Source organism: Halichoerus grypus, chromosome 2 (genome assembly GCF_964656455.1).
Source record: "Halichoerus grypus chromosome 2, mHalGry1.hap1.1, whole genome shotgun sequence".
NCBI classification, from domain to species: domain Eukaryota; kingdom Metazoa; phylum Chordata; class Mammalia; order Carnivora; family Phocidae; genus Halichoerus; species Halichoerus grypus.
In genome coordinates this window covers 55,477,815-55,502,602 of record NC_135713.1, presented here as the reverse complement: position 1 = coordinate 55,502,602, position 24,788 = coordinate 55,477,815, and positions in this window count along the sequence as shown.

Below are 24,788 nucleotides of genomic sequence, written 5' to 3'. Positions count from 1 at the left end.
CTCTAACATCTCAATGTTCAAAATTTTGACCTCTATCAAGAGATGTATAGCTAAGTCTGAAATTTGCTTTTAAAATAATCCCCAGTTGCTCATGGCCTCAGGATCATAATTCATTTGATTTTTTTTTTTAAGCAGATTTTCACTATTAAGAAATGCAAATATTGACTATGAAAAACCAAAGCACTAATACCATTTAAATTTGCACAGTGTTCTGGCCATATGAAATTAATCATTCAGACCATCTTATTCTATGCCATCATATTATTTTCATAATAAATGTTAAAATTCCTATATCTTATTCTGAATCCAAATAAATGTAGACTGTGGAAAAATGGTTACAGAATCTTTTACTACTTCTGTTTGTTTTTTTTTTCCTTATCTTTAAGCATTAATTCATGGACCAAGGCAAAGCAGTTTACATCTGGACCAAAGACTTAATTATAACTCAGTGAGAAACTAGTATAACTTTGTTTTAGTGAAAGAAAATATAAGAACATTAGCTCATAAGAGATGTTTTATATATCTTAAGAGTCTGTCTTCATCATTTAAATTATTTGTGACATTTATTCATTCAATCAAAATTTACCAAACACCCAAAGCTTAGGTGAAAACAAACAAAAAATTCAAAGAAAAACTTGAGAAGTGGGCATTATATATCTATCTACATACATAGAGTGGCGGTAGGTCTCTCCAAGAGAGTCTATAGTCTGCCTTTAGTTTACTTTTATACCAATGGATTACTTTTATGCCAATGAACAATTTGTGAATTCTTTATAATGGTGAGGATCAAACATAAGTGATTATTTCACTTTGTTTATGATTGCTTTGATGTAATTTTTGCTATAGTATTTCTGACAATTTTTTTTTCCTTTTGGAAAATTTACTTTTGGATAGTTGGCAAAAATAGTGTCCCATGCCTCTGTCTCATGGAAATCTTGCCTTCATTGTACACTTATGGATCTACTACTCAAGGTTAGCTACCAGGGAAAGCAGTTGTACGAATCTATCCAGTAATTAAATTTCTCTGTGCCTTAATTCTCTCATCTGTGAAATGAGGATTCTATTATAACTTAAGATTGCTGTTTGGAGAATTAAGTAGAATAGTATTTGTACTGCACTGAGCACTGAGTCTGGCACTCAGTAAGTACTTTATAAGTATTGCTTATAAATAAGTACTTTATAAGTAGTACTTTCTACGATAATAAGGCTCCTGGCCTCAAGTAGTTCACAGTAAGGAAACCAGGCATGCAGGCATGGAAGTAGCAGCACTCATACATTTAATGAAAATGAATCCAAACATATACCTAAGGAGAAAAAGACATCTTTCATCTTTTTTTAATTCCACCACCTCTCAAACTTTCTCCTGTAAATTCGATTTTAGTCTCCATTTTCCCCCAAAAGAAAGTCATAAGTGAAATATAAATAATAAGAGAAGTTAATTTTTTACTTTAAAACTACCAAGGACTTTGGTCTAAATGATTTAAATTCACTCATTTGCCATGTGACTTTTCCCTCTTCCAGTTAATAGGATAGCACATATTCCTTCACCCCTAGCAACAGATCCAGCCATGCGATGTGCCGTGGCCAGCAGAATGAGGCAGAAATGGCAGTGTGATGGTTCCAAGCTTGATGCCCTAAGAGGCGCCTTTGTTCTACTTGCCCTCTTATGGTTCTGGCATACCCATGAGATGATCATGTGTAGCCTTCTGGTCTCAAGAGAGGGATGAGAGACAGATGGAGTACAGCCACCACAGCTGAGCCAGCATAGCCTAGACTAGCCAATGTCCGAGCAACCTGTAGAAACGTGCGCCAAATAAACGTTCAATGTTGTATACACTGAGATTTCTGCTTGTGTGATTCGCAGTTTCAATGTAGAAAAGCTGACCAATACAAATAGTTCCAACCTGTTGGGGTATTAATTTTTACTTTTTAAAATAACTTTTTATTTTTTCAGATCACTGCCTTTAACCATACTGCCCGATGTCCTCTTCCCATTATCTCATTACATCTCAGACATCCTGGGCAAATTCCATTAACTGCCCTTTCTAGTCATATATTAAAAAACAAATAAAAAAAATAGTGTGGTGGGAGCCTGGGTGGCTCAGATGGTTAAGCATCTGCCTTCAACTCAGGTAATGATCCCAGAATCCTGGGATCGAGTCCCACATCGGGCTCCTGGCTCAGCGGGGAGCCTGCTTCTCCCTCTCCCTCTGCCTCTCCCCCTGCTCATGCTCTCTCTCTCTATCTCTGTGTCTCAAATGAATAAATAAAATCTTTAAAAAAAAAATAGTGTGGTACTGGCATCAAGACAGATATGTAGAACAATGGAATAAAGAGCTCAGAAATAAACCTCATATTTATGGTCACATGATTTTCAACAAGGGTGCTAAGGCCATTCAACAGGGAAAGGACAGTCTCTTAACAAATAATGTTGGGAAACTAGACAGACACATGCAAAAACATAAAGTTGGACCTTTACTTTACACCATATACAAATATTAACTCAAAATGGATAAAAGGCCTAAATATAAAAACAAAATTATTAATATCTTAGAAGAAAACATAAGGGGAAAACTTCAGGACACTAGATTTAGAAATTATTTCTTGGATAAGACTCCAAAAGCATAGGCAACAAAAGAAAAAAAAGCAGATAAACTGGATTTCCTCAAAATTAAAGGCTTTTGTGTATAAAAGAACACTATCAGCAAAATAAAAAGGCAAACCACAGAATGAGGGAAAACTTTGGCAAATCATTTATCCAATAAGGGATTAATATCCAGACTACATGAAGAAGTCTTAGAACTCAACAACAAAAAAATCCAGTTTTAAAAAATGGGCAAAGGACTTGAATCACTACTTCTCCAAAACTGATACAAAAATAGCTAATAAACACATGAAAAGATGCTCGACATCACTATCAGTAGGAAAATGCAAGTCCAAACCACAATGAGATATCAATTTAGACCCACTGGGATGACCACTATCAAAACAAAAACAAAAACAACACACACACACACACACACACACAAGAAAATAACAAGTATCAGCAAGAATGTGGGGAAATTGGAACTTCTGTACTTTGCTATTGGGAATGTAAAATAGTGCAGCTTCTGTGGAAAATGGTATGTTCTTCAAAGCAAAGCTTTAAAAAAATTAAACACAGAATTACTTCATAATCCAGCAATTCAACTTTGAGATATAGACTGAAAAGAACTGAAACCAGGGACTCAATCAGATATTTGTCCATCCCTGTTTACAACAGCATTATTCACAATAATCAAAATGTGGAAACAATTCAAGTATCCATTGATAGATGATTGGATAAACAAAATGTGGTATACACACAGACGCACACACACACACAACACACACACACACACACACACACACACAAGGGATTATTCAGAAGAAAGGAAATTCTGACCCATGCTACAACTTGGATTAACCTTAAAGACATTGTGCTAAGTGAAATAAGACAGACATAAAGGGACAAATACTGTTTGATTCCATTTACATGAGGTACTTAGAGTAGACAAATTCACAGGGACAGAAAGTAGATGAGGGTAATGAGTAGTATTTAATGAGCACAGGGTTTCAGTTTGGGAAGATGAAAAAGTTCTGGAGACAGATGGTGGTGGTGACTGCACAACAATGGAAATGTACTCACTGCCACTAAACTTTACACTTTAAAATGGTAAATTTCTTGTTACGTATACTTTACTACAATAAACACCTTATAAGCATACAAACTCATTTCAGACTAGTTTATATCTTTGGTATCTTCAATAGAACACTGATCTCCTTCTCTCTGTCACTAAGTAAACCTCAAAGTTAGGGTCCTGAAACAGGGGTAGGTCGGGTGAAGAAGGCAAGTTGTGTTTGTTGTTGGTTGTTTATTTTTGCTTTTGCTCTCCTCCTATCTTCTTCTATGTCTAGCTATACAGAGTTAAAGTCTAGAATACGGGAGGAAAGAGATATTAGGGTCGATTTTAATGGAATAAACCAATTGATTCAGGTAGGGAGATGTTTCATGTCTCATTCTGGTTTGGTCTGATTTGACTGCTGCTGGTTGCCTCTACTTGTATGTGGTTTTCACATGGGGTATGCTCTCCCAAGATACCTCTCACTCCTCTTGGCTCTGCTTCCATTGCAGTCCTGTGGCAAGACTGCTGATTCTGTAACTCAGCAAGTATTCAAGCAGGGAGCAAGATGACAATCTCTCCTTAATGTGATCTGTAATTTATTTTAAAATGCTTCAGTAGAGACAGTGAGATATAATGGCCTCTGCACTGAATTAACTGTCTTGGAAACATTAGTTTATATTTGATCTACTATAATCAGAAATGCATAGTCCAATGGAGGATAGCTAGCATTTGAAGGTTTCAACCAGAGATCTACAGATGGCTAAGACAAGTATTTTAAATATTCTTCTCTAAAGCTTGACTCAAAGGATTTGTTATCTAGGGTTAATTGTGTAATTTTTTTTTTCATTAATGAAAAGAGAAGTTTAAAATATAGGTTGGCTAAAATGTCTGCCCTTGTACAAACAGGGTAAAACAGAAGGAATCTGGTCAACCTCAGAGCTCACACATTCTATCTTGCCCTTCCCCCCTATTTCAAACTTACTGAAGGATTCTGTAACTTGATTCAGTTAGAAAATAGGGCAATCATGCCATCAGGATGTCGCTGTAAACTTTCATGCAACCACCTGTCAAAGTACTTAACAGCCAGAGTGGGGATTCCTCCAGTCTACAGAAAGAGGTAAACGAGTATCTTCATATCTGCTTGCTAAGAAATGTCTGAATGAGATGAAAAATTTGTTCCAGGCACACAGTAGGTGTTCAGTCATGTTTGTGAAATAAATGAATTGCATAAGAACCTAAAAAACCTACTATCTTTCATTTATAAAAGGAGGAAATAAGGCTGGACAGGGGATTGCACTATCAAGAAAATTCATTTATAGGGGTGACTTGGTGGCTCAGTTTAAGTGTCTGACTCCATCTCAGCTCAGGTCTTGATCTCATGGTTGTGAGTTTAAGCCCTGCATTGGGCTTCATGCTGGTTGTGGAGCCTACTTTAAAAAAAAAAAAAAAAAAAGTAAAGGAAGGAAGGAAGGAAGGAAGGAAGGAAGGAAGGAAGGAAGGAAGAAAGAAAGAAGAAAGAAAGAAAGAAAGAAAGAAAGAAAAAAGAAAATTCATTTATAAAGGGGGACTCTAATACAAAGGGAAAAAGTGGCTATGGATAGTTAGCTAAGTAAGTAGATAGATAGATAAGCAGTTTCATTGTTGCTCATGTCAGTTTGTAATGGTTAAAGGGCTCATCTACCATTCTCTACATTCTTAACCTCTTCTTGAAGTTGGGAATAATGCACCCTCTTGTAGCACATTCCAGGGGACACCAAGTTAAGTATCTCCCTTGAGCCCAATTACACCCTCTTCCAAATAGGAGCCCTGTTACTCTCATAAAGTCGTAGAGTCTGGGAGGAATAGCAGCTGCAGCAGCAGCTGTAATGCTGAATAGAACCTTAAGTAAATAGCCTAGAAGGCCAGTGAACAATGAATTATAATAAACCAACTATAATTAGTAATAAAAGCCTTAAAATAACTGTACTCATGAGATAGTACTGGTCATATCCTTGCTGTGTTCTGGAAATAATAGAACCGTTTTTTCACCAATGTAACTACAGTGGTAATTAAAAGTTGATTTAGGATCAAAGGCAACCTCAAGTTTATAAATGTAAGTAGCTGGCTCTCCAAGTCTTAAGTATCTTGTTCATTTCACGTCTTCACTCTTTTTTAAAAAGTAGGGAGGGACTTTTGGAGACTGTCTTAAAAAAAAAAAAGAACAAAATTAGCTGATAAGTGAAGCAAATCACTCAGCCAATACAAAAATATTTTTTATGCCTACAGCATTTGGGAGAGAGAGGACACAGGCAGCAAGAGAAAGAAAATGGCTATTTACAGGGTGTTTTCTAACTGGATAGGGACAGTTTTCATTGCTAATCTCCATTATATAAGATGTGAAAGAAACCTGGAATGGGAGGTGAATAATGTAGGCAAAAGTAGTTGGATGCTGCAAAATGGAAGAGGCGATGTTTGGTTAGGCCCAGAACATTTCCACTCGTGGCTGTGTGGTAAAATATCTATTTATGCCATAGCTTTCTCAGTTTCATAATCATTCACTGTTGTACATTTTTATATTGTATACTTGATAAAATCATCATGTCCAGATACAAGCACAAAGCCACAGCAGTGAGAATGTAACAAAATCATTAAAGGCAATGTTAAAAAAAAATTACTTCGTATTAGACTCAGTGCTTCCGAATTAGCATCATATTATATTGACAGGGAGCTTCTAGGAAAAACACAATGTAATCCCATGTAATTCGTATTGGGAATAGCAAGCAAAACAAAGACAAACTTGTCCTCATGGAATTCACAGTCCAGCTGGAGAGACACACATTAATCCACTAATGACATTAATCCATGTACAATAGTAACAGTGCTAAGTGCTAGGAAAGGAAGCCTAGAGGACCATGAAAAGTGTACAGTAGAAGAATTAGCCCAGTCTGGGGAAGGTGGAGAGGTTGTCAGAGGATGAAGCCCTGAAGAAGAGCCATCTGCTGAGGCATGAAGGGCCACAACCAGGTAAAGGAGCCATGAGGAGGAAGTGGAGGGGAAAGAGCATGGAGTTGGAGAAGGAGAGTAATGTCTGCCTATATAAAAAAGTTCTATGGCTAAAGGTATCATGGCACCTAAGAGGGACTTACAGAAAACCAATTTTTCCACAAGAACAATAGTTTGAAAATGTGTCTATTCTGTTAGTTAAGCAAAAATGGCAAATCTAGGATATGAGTATTTCTTCTTCCCTCTTCTGTGTTGCCGGCATCCTTTCATGAGTTGAGACACAGCCCTGGAATCTATCTACACATAGCACTCAGGAATTCACCAAGAATTCACCAAGACAAGTGGCAACATATGTGCTAGCCCTACCACAGAGGGAAGGAAACAAGTCTTCATTAATCTGTATGTCCCCAAGTTTTAAGTTCCTTTCAAGTGGTTAGTCATCAATAAACACTGTATAACTCAAAGCATGAAGAAAGATTAGCAACTATGACCGTGACAACATAGTAAGTCTATGATTTACTCATTTATTTCTTTAAAAACTTTTATTGAGTACCTACCAACTGCTAAGCATTTTTTTCTGGTTCTGGGACACAGAGTCACAATCACAAAAGAAAAAACGTTTAATCTTATGAAATATACATGCTAATAGAGTCAAAAGACACCATAATAATGTAATTTAATCAATAAAAAAATAATAATAGACTGTGATAAGTGCTGTAAAGATAATAAATGGAACGATGATAGAATAACATATGTTGGTTAAAAAAGCCCTCTCTATGGGCACCTGAGTGGCTCAGTCATTAAACGTCTGCCTTTGGCTCAGGTCATGATCCCAGGGTCCTGGGATCGAGCCCCGCATCAGACTCCCTGCTCAGCAGGAAGCCTGTTTCTCCCTCTCACACTCCCCCTGCTTGTGTTCCCTCTCTCATCGTCTCTCTCTGTCAAATAAATTAAAAAAAAAAAAAAAGGCCCTCTGTAATTAGGTAATATTTGAGCTGAAACATGAATAAAGGAAAAGAACAAGTCTGCTTTGGGAAACATAGTTAAGAGTAGCCAGACAGAGAAATATTAGGTTGAGAAAGGGCTGAGATGCTCCAAGAAGAGAAAAAGCCCCTACTGACTTGAGAGCAGTGAATAAGCAAGAGAGAAGTATGTCATGGGGGCTTGGCAGTTAAGCAAGGCAAGTATGCAGGGCCATTAAGGTCTACATGAAGAGTTTAGATTGTCTTCTGAAACCAAGGGGAAGTGAATGAAGGGTCTTAGGCAGGGGAATGCCATCTTTGGGTATATGTCTTACAAAGACCTTTCTGAATGTTTGGTAGAGACAAAGTGCATTGCAGAGGGACAAGCATGATAGCAGGAAAAGATAATACCAATGATCACATGGCTCTGTAAATAGAGAAAGTGTCTCTGTCTTGGCTACAAGGAAAAAATGAGATAAAGCGGAACATGTCAACATGTTCATGAGGTAAGAGAGAAATATTTGCCAGATAAAGATTTTGGCATGATCATGTTTTCTTACAGAAACAAAATTTTTAAAATGTATGAACAAATGAATGAATGAGTGAATCAAACCCAAACATCAACTAAGGCATTTGTTCATAAAAGGCCTATAAGCATCATGGGTAGACCAAAGAGTACCTTTTTTCAAACAGGATCCTTTGATTTGATCTCCAAGTTGTAACAATCCTATCTCTAATTCCCATTCCATTAGGCAAATATTTTCATATTATATAGGCATATTGCTTTGAAAGCAATATTTTTCTATTATCCAGCATCAAAAAAATTATGCTTCAGTTTAATTTTTTTTTTTTGCCTGAACTCCAGAGAAAACTGTTTTAATGATACTCTGATTGATGTCAAGGAATGAACTGCTGTAATTCCTTTTAGTTATGACAATTTGTGCTCATTTCTCTTGTCCAAGAGAGTGCACCTTCTGCTTATGGCCACCTGATTCTCTATACGGGGTTATCCACCCTCAGGATGTAACCTGGATCCCTGATTTCTGGCCTTGGCCCCTTGACCTCTCCCATTTCTTACCATGAGAGTGTACTCTCTTTGGCTTCTGACCCAAGCTTTTCTCATTAGCAGGCACTAATGAGCACTTCGGTCAAAGCAGAAAGAAGACCTTGTTACACCTCTACCCCTCTTGGAACTTATGTACTGCTAGACTGACTTCCAACCCAAAGAGAAGTGGGATCAAAATATATTTGCAGATTTGTCATCGCACAAAAAAAGGTTTTACTTTGGAGATATCTTACTAATTGAGCAAGGGCCCATAGCATTTGAATCAAACAAATTTCTACCTTTTTTCACTGTATCCTCCATAGAGTTACTGGAATCGTATGAATATCCAACATATTTAGATTATTTATCATATTTCAGATACTGTAACATGTTTTCTATCTATTTTCTGATATCATCTTGGTAACAAGCTCATAAGATGGATTCTTTTATAATTTCCATTTTACAGGTTGGGAAACTAATTTGAAAATGCTAAAAAGGTTGCCAAGATGTGACACTTAGAAAATTAGTAAAGGCAATTCATCTTAAGCCTATATTATTATTTTTTTTATAAAGATTTTTATTTATTTATTTAACAGAGATAGAGAGAGAGCACAAGTAGGCAGAGCGGCAGACAGAGGGAGAGGGAGAAGCAGGCTTCCCGCTGAGCAGGGAGCCTGATGCAGGACTCTATCCCAGGACCCTGGGATCATGACCTGAGCTGAAGGCAGCCGCTTAACCGACTGAGCCACTCAGGCGCCCCAAGCCTATATTATTCTAAAGCCCTCACCCTTAGCCACCAGCTAGAGTGTTATCCAGGAAAGAAGAAAGTAAAACATGTATTCAACCATGCTATGTACTGTGTTTTTTTCTTATGTTCCTATGTTTAAAAAAAATTTAATTCATGTCATAACACAAAAATAGGATATTTTAAGGAAAAATTTTCATATGAGTTGAAATTTTATTATTTTACCAGCTTATCTAGATAAAAAGATTTTAAAATATTAATAAAAACATTAATTTTCCCACAGATGATTTTGGGATCATAATAACAGCAGTCTGGCTGTTCAAATTCTAAATCACCAGTCTTTAAGTGTGTAAAACCCAAGTTATACCTTAATACATTCAACTGAATTTTAGTGTCATGGTTAACTTTTTCTCATTTCTGCATGAATTTTCTTTCTTTCTGTCTCTAAACATGAGGGGAAAATGTGTATTTCCAAACAAGATGTTATAAAATTTGCAGAATATTAAAAATTCTGCTTCAAGGCTAGAAAACTCCGTTTCTTTAATAATTCAAACCTCTGTCTTCCTAGGTGGGCTTCACAATTGCAATGAAGAGTTAGGAAGCATGAAACTGCCTGCTTTCCCTAGGAAGCAAACTCTTCTTAGCATACTGATCAGAACGTTTTCCTCTTTGTCTTCAACAGATCAATAATACCCAGACTGCCAAAGTATCTAACCAACGGAAGACTCCACTTCAGAATACACCCATGAAATGTCTTTTTTTATCTTATTTATTTATTTATTGAGTTACCAAGCATCTTAAACACAGCAGCCGATATTCTCTACAGCTCATCAATTTCTCAGCTCCTTTGACCATAGTTTACATGTATCTAATATCAAGAGTTCTTATTCCAAGCCTTTTACATTATAGCAATTTTCTTTGGGATTATAACTCAGAAAGTAAAATGCTCTTGGGAACTATTTAATTTTCCTCAGCTTGTTCTTTTTCCAATACCCCTTCCCCCTAAATCCCACAGACTTGTCGTTTTTAGAGTTGATGTATCAGCTTTATCATAAAGTTTATTCTCTGTAGGCATGAACAAGCAAAACCAAAGTGAAAGGAATAAACTGAAAAGCCAAAAAACTGTAAATCTCTAGAAAGCATATATACACACAAACAACCCATCCTGGGTAAAAAAAAGAACAAAAAACAAAAAAACAGAAAAAGACCAGAAAAGCCCATCAAAACTCCACAAAAGTACTGAAATGTCTCATGTCACAGGTTCAAAAGTCTGACATTCCCATATGTTTTTTTAAAAAGGTAAAATGAATGTCAATAAAAATGATAAATTCCTTTTAGTTATAGGATTCTTTACTGTTTTCAGAATGCTGGTACATGGATTATCTTACTGCCTTTTTAAAACATTTGGATAAATCTAATGCAATGTGCAATTTGCCTCAGTACTATATCATGTTTCTATTTTATGGAAGAAAACTGTAAATAAGATTAGATGTGCAAAAATGCAAAACAAGCCACTTACTAAATAGAGAAAAGGCATCCACGAAGACAATAAAGTCAAGCTTTGAAAAAGGCAAGTAATTAACTATAGCCTGGAATTTTTCCCAAATCTCATTCACCAACTGGCTAACACTTAGAACCACACCAGGTGACAAGAAGAGTTCTTAGGGTGAAAGCCACCAGGTCTGAGACAGCCAGCCTCATTAGAACACATCAAATCTTCCCCCAGTAGGGACATTTTTTTTTTTTTCTCCAGTGTAGAGGTATAACATATACAACAGAAAAATAGCACACTACCGTGTGCTCATTTAACAGAATAGCCAAGTCAGGACAGTTACTTAGATTGAAAAGCAAGACCACACTAGTGAAAAGTGTAAACACATAAAATTGAAACACGATGGAGTTGGAGAGGGTAGATTTTATATCTGGGTCTTTATAAGGATATCGATATAATTTTTTTTTAAAGTTTTCTGTTCTCATTAGCTCATTCAATTATTTAAACAACTTTTTTTTAAGGACCTACATGTCCTGAGGGTTAAAAAATGATTAAGACATTGTCTTTATCAGCAAGAAGCTTTTGGCCTAGAGATCAAACCAACAAGTAGGAGAATTATGCTAAGTGGTAAATCAGAGTATAATGAGAGAACCAGGTAACTAACTAGCCTAGGAGGAGAGAAAAACAGCCAGGGTTCTTTTTGCTTTTGTTTCTGTTTTTTTTTCTGATAAACACATGCATTTTTTTTCATGTATGTGAACAAGAAAGGTTAGAATCCTAAGAACAAGAAAAATACCAAATGAAGCTATTGTTGATTTGCATATTCACTTAGGAACAAGAATTCACAGATGCTTTGATGGGGTGAACACAGTAGCAACTCTTTTAGTTTATGGCACATGTGCTGTCATTCATAAGGATTACCTACAGAAGAGCTTCAACAGGGGCTGCTCTCAAAACACCACACAGAGCCGTCTGGATGTCTTCGTTGAATCTGGAAGACAAGAAAAGCATCGGTTAAAGCTATCAGCTTATGACACAAAGGTAGCGCTGAGAATAAGTGATAGGAAATATCCACACCAAAAAGATCTGCCCACAGAACACAGAGAATGCCAAGGACAGAGGTGGATTAGTGGGTTTATCTCAGAAGTGACAGGTTTCTGCATTTTAGAAGCATCATGCTGGATGGGTGATGGAAGAGCTTTATATGAATAAAACCAAGATCCCATTCACTGGGAAATCTTGGGTTTCTTTTTTGATCTGAACTCAGTTTGGAAATCTTAGATTAATCCGATAGAACCAGTTTTTCTTCAGTCTCAGTTGCTGCTTCCATGAGGATTTGAGTAGATTCTGAAATGCAATGCCTGTCACTATAACCATTAACAAACATGATATGGAAAGTAAAGAAAAAATATTTTAAAATAAACAAAAGCAAACTTAAAAAATAAAAAGACTTCTAGCTTTTAATAGTTTCACTTTCCTCCCAAAGGTCACAGGAATTATTTATTTGTCTTTCTGTTGGGTTACTGTATACATTACATTTCATCATTTATAGAGAGATTACCAGAAAGTCATTATTTGTCTTAGGTTTGGACTTAATTCAGTTCAAAGAAATGAAATGGGAAGGCATTATGAAAGTTACAAAACAGGACATCTTATATTGTGTAGACATCCCGTGAGTATGCCTTTATATTGGGTTCAATCTTCCATGAGAATCTTAAGAGAATTTACAACAAACAACAATAACACACTTGCAAATCTCCTTTAATGTTGGTAGCACAAGTCAAAAACAATAACAACAATAAAATTGCATTTGGGCCCTCCCCAAGCATAAGCATGAGAATGAAGGTGACAAGGCAATACTGAGGAATATGTACAAGTATAGAGAAACCTGATGATTTTATCAGCTTTTTGCATAGCTTTGGGACTTTTCTCTGAGTTCTGATAGGCAATCAGATGAAAACTGTCATTTGTGATAATTGGAAAATACTTACTTAGCAAAATCTGATATTGGAGCTCTAAACCGTTTCTCACTACATTAGAACTTCTGGAACTACAATAGTAAGATAAACGCAGTGGAAATGTAAAGGCAGATGTTCTGGCCTCTATTTCCAAGGTAACTGTATTAACTGCTAATTTTTAGTAAATGTCAGTTCTAGAGAGCTTTGTTTCTTGGGTCTAGTTTTTTGAGAAGGTATCTAAAACCCTCTGCACAAAATTCAATTTTGATGGGCAGGATAGTTCTCTTTGCCTTTGAAAGGAAAATACAAATAATTAAGCACTTAAAGCTTCCATAGATGGTTATTTTTTCTCCAAAAAAAAAAAAAAAAAATCAGGTTCTTCATAAACAGGACCTAATTAATATAACTAGTTTCATCATAACTATCAACCTCTCAGGACAAATTTTATACTCTTGAGGTACAATCTGCATGAAATTCCCTGTCTTAACTATGGAAAAAATTACTGATCACCAGAGTTTACCAGATAGTACTGCAAAGAAATATACCTATTAGAATGACAGGTTTCATTTACCAGAAGATATTAAAATCCTGTCAATATGATTTCCATCAAGGTTTTCAGTGAAATAATAAAAAATGAATGAAGGAAATCAAATGTAGTCATCTAGTTAAATATTCATTTTCTAATCTTTAGGGAGCTGTTTATTATACTTTGAACACCTGGCCTTTAGTAGAACGTTGTCTGGTTTTAAACTTGTTATCAAGCCACAGCAAATTCCAAGAGGGCTAGAAGTTAAACCCATTATTATGAAAAAGCCAAAATAACAAAGTGTTCTTCTCAATTCAGGAATAATCTAAGGAAACTGTAATTCTAAGAAAGAATATCTAGATACTCCTAGAGCCTGGGCTTAAGTGAAACCAAGTGAACCGCCTATGATGCAAATTTTAAGGAGGCATCACTCAGAGGTGCTGACTTTGCACCTGCATAAGGCTGAGATAAAGGGCCTCCTTAAATTTTGCACTATAGGCACCTTATTTACTTCACCCTGGTCCTTGCCCTGAATCCTCTGGCACTTGTAATGAAGGTGTTTAATTTTAAAGTTTTATTGATTGACATGAAAACAACACAATAAAAAATACTTTCCACGTGTTTAATAGAATTGTAAGACAGTATATTCTCCACAGCTGCAATTTAAATAAGAAAACATGCATTTTGACATATATAATAGAGAAAATCAATGCAAAGCTCTAAAGTAAGCAGAAGAGGTAAGAAATGAGGCAAGCATGAAAAGGGAACGCTTTGCAGCTTATTTCCTAACTTCATCTTTCCCCCAGGAGGTACACTGGAGAGAAGCAAAGTCACTGGTGCTAGGGAAAAAATAGTGGAATGGAGGAAGAAAAAAATAAACAGAAAGAAACACAGCATGCATAAGGCAAAGACCTTAATCAAGAAGGCACAGGATTCAGTGAAACAAAATAAAACAAAAACAAAGCAAAACAATCAAAATGCCTAGGAGGAAGGTGGAAACAAAATGGTTAAAGGAGGCTTTCAGTCCTTGATTCAAATCTGAGCCTTGTCATATTAGATGAACTCTTCAAAGCAAGTTAATTTCTGTGAAATAGGTCCCTTATCTATCAAGTAAGAATGACAGAAATAACAATAAATCAAAATTATAGCAATAACAAACCTACTGAAGTACTACCCATGTGCCAAACACTTTAAACAAGCATTACCTAGGTGTTATGACAACAGCCCTGGGAGATTGGTATTGTTTCTATCTTACCAAATGGAAATTCTGATAATATAAGGCATTCAATTATACACACAAACACACAGCATAATGATAACATCATACATTGTTATATATAAAGCTCCCAGCAAGGCATAGAGCTGTGGAAGCTCAAGGAAGAGTAGCTATTATTACCATACATTAAAAACCTGGTTACTAACTGCTGTTTTAATGTAAACAAAAGTTTTTAAATTTCCTAATTTCATCTTAATTAGTTTATCTTTTACAAGATACCATCCCTTTAGTGTAAAAAATGTTTTAAAAAGGAAGCAAGAAAGGAGTCAATAAGCATTGTCAAGAATCTCCTCCAAGAACCACGACTAGATTTGGTGCTTTGGAAGTCCCAGTGAATTCATTAATACTTATAAAACTGAAACATCATTGGAGTGTTAGATACAAAGGATGAGGCAGGGGGAAACTGGAGGCCATGGATTTTCAGGACAATACAAATGAAATGCTAAGAAGCACAGCATGGATAGGAGCTGTCACATTGACAGAGCCAACGCACCAGTTTCTGCTGGTGGCAAAATCCAGATTCCAGTGACAGAGGTAGAAAACACATTCAAGAGTTAGGATGGACACTAGGATACACCTGGGCTAGACAACCTTCTTGTCAGAACCAACAAAAGTCTTAGAGTTTGTGAACTGACAAACAGAAACAAAGTCCCCTGGTGGCACCTGGGTAGCTCAGTAGGTTAAGCATCTGACTCTTGATTTCAGCTCAGGTCATGATCTCAGGGTCCTGGGATCTAGCCCTGCAGGATGGGCTCCACGTCCAGCAGGGAGTCTGCTTGGGGATTCTCTCTCTCTCTCTGCTCCTCCCCCTTGCTAGCACTCTTGCTCTCTTCCACATGTGCTCTCTCTCTCTCTCTCTCAAATAAATAAATCCTTAAAAAAAAAAAAGTCCCCTAAATTCTGTTAGTGGTTATACAACACAGATACCTCAGTCTACAGTTAATACTTTAAAATTGTAAGAGCTTCAGGTTTTAGCTGTAAGTGTACAGCTAAAGACTTTTTTAAAAGATTTTATTCATTTATTTGAGAGAGAGAAAGATAGCAAGAGAGAGTAGGATCAGGGAGGAAAGGGAGAAGCAGGCTCCCTGGACACAGGGTTCGATCCCAGGACCCTGGGACCATGACCTGAGCCAAAGGCAGACGCCTAACCAACTGAGCCACCCAAGTACCCATAGCTAAATACTTCTTAGAAATATTTTCCCTTCATTTTTTTTTTCACCATTTAGCTTTGCTAAACAGTGTATGATGATTTGTCTACTCAAAAGAAAAGTTAATAGTTACAAATCTGTTATCTATACATAGAGGCCAGGTACAATGAGAAATTAAAAAAAAAAAAAAAAAAAGCAAACAAATAGGATATAATTTGAAACAGGAAACATGGCTGAGCAATTTTAACTTGCCCTATCCTTCCAGGAATATGCTAGAGAAGACCCATCACCATTTAGTGTGCTAGCTCACATCAGTAAACAGGATTTCAAGGGAAATTAGTTGATTAAAAGTTATATATCTTTATTTTTTTACTAGCAACCATTTCAAAAAACAAATAACACTAGCCAATGCCAAAATGCCAGAGCAAATGCTGGATTATCCCATTCTCATTCCCAGCATGTGTAAATTACTGTATTAGAAAATCCAAAAGGTAGAGTCTAAAGAACCCAACAGATTCTTATTTAAATTCAATTAATTAACATATAAAGTATTATTAGTTTCAGATGCAGAGTTCAGTGATTCATCAGTCATATAATATCCAGTGCTCACTGCATCACGTGCCCTCCTTAATGACCTTCACCCAGTTACCCTATCTCCCAACCCCCTCCCCTTCAGCAACCCTCAGTTTGTTTCCTATGATTAAGAGTCTAGATACAAGACTCTCTTGTATCTGGTTTCTCTCCCTGATTCCATTTTTATTTTTCCCTCTCTTCCCCTATGATCCTCTGTTTTGTTTCTTAAATTCCACAAATGAGTGAGATATAATTATTTTTCTCTGATTGACTTATTTCACTTACCATAATACCCTCTAGGTTCCATCCATCTTGCAAATGGTAAGATTTTTGTGATGGCTGAGTAGTATTCTATTGTGTGTGTGTATATATATATATCCATTCATCTGTCGATGGACATCTGAGTTCTTTCCATAGTTTGGCTATTGTGGACATTGCTGCTATCAACATCGGGGTACAGGTGCCCCACTGGATCACTACATTTGTATCTTTGGAGTAAAAACTTCAATAGTGCAATTGCTGGGTCGTGGGGTAGCTCTATTTTCAACTTTTTGAGGAACCTCCATACTGTTTTCCAGAGTGGCTGCACCAGCTTGCATTCCCACCAACAGTGTAAGAGGGTTCCCCTTTCTCTGCATCCTCACCAACATCTGTCATTTCCTAGGTTTTAGCCATTGTGACCAGTGTGAGGTGGTATTTCATTGAGGTTTTGATTTGTATTTCCCTGATGACAAGTGATGTGGAGCATTTTTTCATGTGTCTGTTGGCCATCTGGATGTCTTTTTTGGAAAAATGTCTGTTCATGTCTTCTGCCCATTTCTTGATTGGATTATTTGTTCTTTGGATGTTGAGTTTGATAAGTTCCTCTAGATTTTGGATACTAGCCCTTATCTGATAAGACATTTGCAAATATCTTCTCCCATTCTGTTGGTTATCTTTTGGTTTGTCCACTGTTTCCTTTGCTATGCAAAAGCTTTTTATTTTGATGAATTCCAATAGTTCATTTTTGCCTTTGTTTCCCTGGCCTTTGGAGACATGTCTAGCAAGAAGTTTCTGCAGCCAGGGTCTAAAAGGTTGCTGCCTGTCTTCTCTAGGATTTTGATCGATTCCTCTCTCACATTTAGGTCTTCCATCCATTTTGAATCTATTTTTGTGTATGGTATAAGGAAATGGTCCAGTTTCATTCTTCTGCATGTGGCTGTCTAGTTTTCCCACCACCATTTGTTGAAGAGACTGTCTTTTTTCCATTGGATATTCTTTCCTGCTTTGTTGAAGATTAGTTGACCATAGAATTGAGGGTCCATTTCTGGGTTCTCTATTCTGTTCCATTGATCTATGTATCTGTTTTTGTGCCAGTACCATACGGTCTTAATGACTGCAATTTTGTAATAGAGCCTGAAGTCGGAATTGTGATGCCACCAGCTTTGGTTTTCTTTTTCAACATTCCTTTGGCTATCCAGGGTCTTTTCCGGTTCCACAATAATTTTAGGATTATTTGTTCCAGCTCTGTGAAAAAAGTTGATGGTATTTTGATAGGGATTGCATTAAATGTGTAGATTGCTCTAGGTAGCATAGACATTTTAACAATATTTGTTCTTCCAATCCATGAGCATGGAACATTTTTCCATTTCTTTGTGTCTTCCTCAATTTCTTTCATGAGCATTCTATAGTTTTCTGAGTACAGATCCTTTGCCTCTTTGGCTAGGTTTATTCCCAGGTATCTTATGGTTTTAGGTGCAATTGTAAATGGGATCAACTCCTTAATTTCTCTTTCTTCTGTCTCATTGTTAGTGTATAGAAATGCAACTGATTTCTGTGCATTGATTTTATATCCTGCCACTTTGCTGAATTCCTGTATGAGTTGTAGAAATTTTGGCAGGGGGTGGGGGGGGGCGGGCAGAGTCTTTTGGGTTTCCCACATAAAGTATCATGTCATCTCCAAAGAGTGAGAGTTTGACTTCTTCTTTGCCAATTCGGATGCCTTTTATTTCTTTTTGTTGTCTGACTGCTAAGGCTAGGACTTCTAGTACTATGTTGAACAAAAGTGGTGAGAGTGGACAATGCTGCCGTGTTCCTGACCTTAGGGGAAAAGCTGTCAGTTTTTCCCCATTGAAAATGATATTCACTATGTGCTTTTTGTATATAGCTTTTATGATCCTGAGTTATGTTCCCTCTATCCCTACACTGTGAAGAATTTTAATCAAGAAAGGATGCTGCTTCTTAATAGGTCATGAAGATTTGTCTTTGAAGGGAACTCCTGGTTCCTTGAGGGAATTTATTGTCCTTGTCTGTTTTATGTGGTGAGAATGTATATGGGATGGGCTTCATTCATATTGATTTTTGTTAAACCTGAATCTCACCAATCACAGCTGAGAAGACATATGGTTGTGAGTCTGAAGACAATGAAACCTGAAGTCTCCTGACTCAAAGGCTCTGGGTGGAGAAGAACTGATGGTACATATAGATCTACTGATAGCAGGGCTACCAGGGAGAAGGCTGCTCTTGACTTTAAAGACACAGATTATCTTGCTTGGGAGAGGAAGAGGAGTGGATAGATTTGGCAAATATTTTGGAGAACCAATCAGTCTCACTTTAGAAATCACTCTAACCTTAGGTTTTCTACCATCAACCCTAACTAGTATTGAAGCCTAAATCCAATCAATTCTATCACAATACCCTAATTCTATCTTAAAAAAAAAAAAAAAAAAAGGTTTATTTGAGAGAGAGAGAGCATGAGAGAGAGTAAGAGAACACAAGTAGAGGGAAGCGGCAGAGGGAGAGGGAGAAGCAGACTCCCCAACGAGCAGGGAGCCCAATGCAGGACGCGATCCCAGGACCCTGAGATCATGACCTGAGCCAAAGGCAGATACTTAATTGACTGAGCCACCCAGGCGCCCCACCCTGATTCTATCTTCTTAGCCTTTATCAATTATGAAAATATCTTGTCTATATTTTAATTGTTTGTCTCCCACTAGAATGTAAGCTCTTAGATAAGAGAATTGTGGATTTTCCACTCCTATGTCTCTAATACCAAAGAATAGCACTTAGTACTATTAAGCAATAAGCAAACTATAGAAACAATATAGCAACAATTATATCTTAAACAGTATACTGTATTTCAGTTAAAAGTGTACTGCAATATCTGTTAAATAATATTGTATTAATAAATATACATTTTAATATATTACACATTACAAGTATATGTAATGTATACATATGGTTTAATAAAATGAAAATCCATATGACTACAACTGTCTTAAGAAATAAAACATTGCTCTTATCTTTGAAGCTCTCTTCCACAAAGGCAAGCCCAGTCCATAAAGGCAATATAAATCCATCCCCTTCTCCAAGTGTAGTCTTTCCTTTCTTAGCTTTTTTTCTCAACTGGCCAGATTTTCAAAAGACAAAAAGTATTAAACAATGTGGTACATTGGCCGGAACTATATATCCAAACTTTTCTGATTATATGTCCCATTAATAAATATTCTTATAATATGCATTATGTAAATAATTATATATTATATATATTTACTATGCAATGTATTTTACACATTATAAAACCTATAAAATAATGAAATAAAGTGCACTTTTAGAAAAAAGATGAAATCAAAGTATTTCATAAGTTATATTATACAGAATTTATTTTTCCCATTAAATATAGTACCATTAGCATAATTATTAGTGCTATCGTCCATTAAATATAAGATGTTCTATAATTTCATGTGTCAGTAAGAAAGAGAAAATACTGCCAGTTTAACTATCATAGGCTACCCATCAATTGTAAGGTACACCTCTAATTTCAGAGATGTTAACATGCATACTTTATAACCAATGAAATGCAGTAATTTTTTTAAGGGAAAATCCAATTGAATATAGTTTTCTAGTTTTGAAGATTAAAATGATAATACAACACTTTAACTACCTGGTTATAAGATTTTTTAATTTTAATCTTAGGTTTCATGGCTGTCATAGCTAGCAGAGACTTTACAAATATATATACATGTAAATATATATATAGTATTATGTATAATATATAATTTTTATCACATATATGTATTTAAATATACAATATAAGAATATAGATAAATAGATATAAGAAATAAAACATTGGATAATTTTTCAATCACAAAAGCTTTTTATTCCAATCTACTATTTAAGTGAAAGGTTTTACTATTGCACTGCAAATTTTCAGGAAGGAATGCATTTTAAAATTTTTATAAATGACTTAAAAATGCACAGAAGCTTCATATTTGGGAGATGTTTAAGACAGGTTCAATGATTCTGCAGCTAAGTTTTATGTGTGCACGTGTGCACATGTGTGTGTAAAAGAGAGATTAATCTAGACATTTTTCTGGGGCGCCTGGGTGGCTCAGTCGTTAAGCGTCTGCCTTCAGCTCAGGTCATGATCCTAGGGTCCTGGGATCGAGCCCCGCATCGGGCTCCCTGCTCAGCGGGAAGCCTGCTTCTCCCTCTCCCACTCCCCCTGCTTGTGTTCCCTCTCTTGCTGTGTCTCTCTCTGTCAAATAAATAAAATCTTTAAAAAAAAAAAAAAATCTAGACATTTTTCTTCTTACAGATGACCCACTATAGTTTTCAGAATGGAATAAAAGGATTTTTAAGCATCCATTTTCAAAATGTTTTCTTCATAGCACAAAAACAGTGACTTTCACGCTGAGTGCTAAAATGTCACCTTTAGGGTGGCTCAGTTGGTTAAGCGACTGCCTTCAGCTCAGGTCATGATCCTGGAGTCCCGGGATCGAGTCCCACATCGGGCTCCCTGCTCAGCAGGGAGTCTGCTTCTCCCTCTGACCCTCCTCCCTCTCGTGCTCTCTCTCATTCTCTCTCTCACAAATAAAAAAAATAAGTAAATAAAATAAAATAAAATGTCACCTTTATTTTGAAAAATTCATTTTTAGTGGAGAGCTTATCAGACCTTATCAGATCATATGGTTTTAGCTCATAATGTGGCTAGTGAAGACTGTATTGGAAATAGGAGTATAGACAGTTCTGTCATGTTTACTTGTACTCATACTATTAATGTTATTTATTACCTCTATTTCTTTACAGGCATCTTCTAAGGTCAGCTATCTACTTCTAAAGTTTATCATATAATTCTTATTTTTAATTAAACCATAACATCACACTATGTTGAAAGCGACCAAAAAAGTTGGTGCAACTGTCAATTGCTCCGTAATGTGGAAAGCTTACCAGTCTCCAAAAAGCTCATGAGCTATTTAAGGCACATCACTATCTGATATGTGCAATAAAAATGGGCACCATGACAATGAGTATATCTTAGCAAACAGTTTCTTTCTCATCTTAATATAGAAATAATTTTTGGCACAAGTTCTAATGTTGCTTTCTGAAATTAGTGATTGGTCCTGTGTGTCCCTAGGCTGAGCACACCATTTCGTGGATATGGCAGGACCAACACTGGAGTTTGAAATGTGTCCTAGAGATTGCAACCTTAAAAGCCTATGAGTGCCAGTTTTACCATGTATATGGGGAAAATGGGCTGGATTTTGGTAAACTAGACAGTGCATGGCTCATCTAAAGAGGTAACTCCTATTGGCCTGTATTCCTAGAAATGAATTTTAATGAGAAATTGGATAGCCACATGTTTATATGAAATCTGCCCATGTTAAATGCTGAAAATAAATTCAAAGGTTTTGTAAAATGCTAGTGCACCAAACCAAAAGCATTTGTGGGCTAGATTTATCCATGGAGCTGTCAGTTCATGTTTTATAATGAAAAATAAAAGAGAACAAATAGAAAAAAAGAAAGAACAAAAGAACACGAAAAAGAAGAGAGATAAGGCAAAGAAACATATTCTGAGTACTAAATCAATTATCTTAACATCTTGAAATAAATATATGTGAAAGGTTTTTTTCTCCTGTTTTAATTAAGAAATTCCCCTTATAAAAATAAAATTTAGAGTGACACCTATGTGGCTCAGTCTATTGAGTGGCTGACTCCTGATTTCAGGTCATGAGCTCAGGATCCTGGAATTGGGCTCACACTCAGCGGGGAGTCTGCTTGAGGATTCTCTCTCCCTCTCCCTCTGCCCCTCCTCCCACTCATGCACCCATATGCATGCTCTCTCTCAAATAAATAAATCTTTTTAAAAAATAAAATTAAATTAAGGGAAAATTTCAAGAAGTGTTAAAGGATGTTCTCTTCCTTACCTCAAGAGCATTTTATTGAAAACTGATCCAGGATATATACCACACAAAACCATTCCTAGGAATGCCACATAAGCACCAATTTAACTGTGCAATTATTAACCACATATTAGAAGAAGTAACAAAATTCTTCCTCCCTCCCTTCCTTCCTTCTTTCTCTCCACAGTTCTTTCTTTCCTTACTTGCCTCAGTGTTTTATTTCTGAGTAGGCAAAGTTGTCTCTTATTACAGGACACCTGGGTGGCTCAGTTGGTTAAGCATCTGCCTTCGGCTCAGGTCATGATCCCAGGGTCCTGGGATCGAGTCCTGCATCAGGCTCCTTGCTCAGTGGGGAGCCTGCTTCTCCCTCTGCCTGCTGCTTCCCCTGCTTGTGCACGCTCTCTCTCTGACAAATAATTTTTTTTAAAAAAGTTACTATTACAGGGATGCCTGGGTGGCTCAGTTGTTAAGCAACTGCCTTCAGCTCAGGTCATGATCCCAGGATCCTGGGATCGAGCCCCACATTGGGCTCCCTGCTCAGAGGGAAGCCTGCTTCTCCCTCTCACACTCCTCCTGCTTGTGTTCCCTCTCTCTCTGTCAAATAAATAAATAAAATATCTTTAGAAAAAAAAAGTTACTATTACATACAATGAGTTCTCATACAGTTTCTTGAGTTGGTTTTTATAAATTAGTGTATTGAAGGTAAAATCATGTAAAAAGAAAAAGAACTATCATGGTCGTACAAACCACTATTATTACAGACCAGGCATACAATCAGATTTCAAATCATGTATTCTTTTTTGGTGCTAATACTATAAATTGCCGCTTTATAAAAAGCACTCTTGCCAAAAAATAATTTATTCATATTTTAATGGTGTTGTCTTTGCAACACATTCATCATAACAGGGTTTTTTTTTTTTTAGCCAATGTGTATTGGAACATTGCCAACAAGAACTGTTCGTAAAAAATATGACCTTGCTCATTTTTTTTCCAATGAGATGATATAAAGAGAGGAACCCAAATAATCTAAACAATGTTTAACACCTTTAGCATCTGTTGGAAAGCAGAAATGAAGACTAATATTCTCCTAGATAGCTCATTCAATGTTTATCTTGATGACTAGAAAACAAGCAGCCGAACAACCATTGAACTGAATTACAATAAAATATACGTTTTTCAGAGACAGGAGCACAAAATCAGTTTTCATTTGGCATGCTAAGTATGCTATATTTGAACAGAATGTTACATATTCATTTCATTCATCATTTAAAGGCAGATAATCAGGAAGTCATTACGTGGCCTGCATTGGGCAGCTATTCAATTAGAGAATAATTGAGCACTCTGTAATTCAGCCAAAGCTGACAGGTTGGGAATGCATAATATCCTTCCAAGGTACTTTGAATGTGGTGAAAAGTATGGAGCAAACAGTATTCTCTGGTCAAAATAGATGCCTAGGATAAAAGAGAATAAATAAATAAATAAATAAATAAATAAATAAATAAATAAATAGATAAATAGATAAATAGTTGTTTATTTACATTTTTTGTTGTCTGTTCAGTTAGTTTTGCAAATCAGCAATTTATCAATTTTGGTAACTTATTTGAGAAATCATTATCTCTGCTCTCAGAAGACTTGATGTTACATTTTGGGTCATGCTACCATTTTCTATGGTGTTTCAGACTGACTATTCATAGACTCTTAGACATGGAGGTGGTAAATTAAGGCAAAAACAAACAAAACAAAACAAAAAACTGATTTTATCCAGGAATTTATGTGGAGCTAGGACTGGAAGTTAGAGTTCAGAAGTGGATAAAGCAGACCAAAATCTAGATAACAAAGGCAAACTACAGGTATTTTTATGATGGCTGTGGTCAGTGAGGGCAGGACATCATAGTATAAATGTCAGGGCATTTTTACCCCAGCATTTATATTATAATAGATACTGTCAGCACGCTTACTTTTTTTAAGCATTGCCAACACATGGCAGACATGGCTTTCCACTATCTACTTACTGTGTCCTGCTTATCAAGTTCCTCCTCCTACATTTGGCCTTTCTATCCAAACCCAAAGTGAAGTTTCAATCAGAAGGAGAATCTACTGCACTACTGTAGAGAACTTTATTAGGTCTGGAAATAAAATGTATTTGGATGAAGAATTTGTAAGTATTTACTAATACTCATTTTGTTTTGTTAGTAACTAAATTAGTGATTTTAAGACACAGAAAGAGTATTTTATCATTAGTATTTGTATTAGGTCCCTAGTGCAATCATAATAAA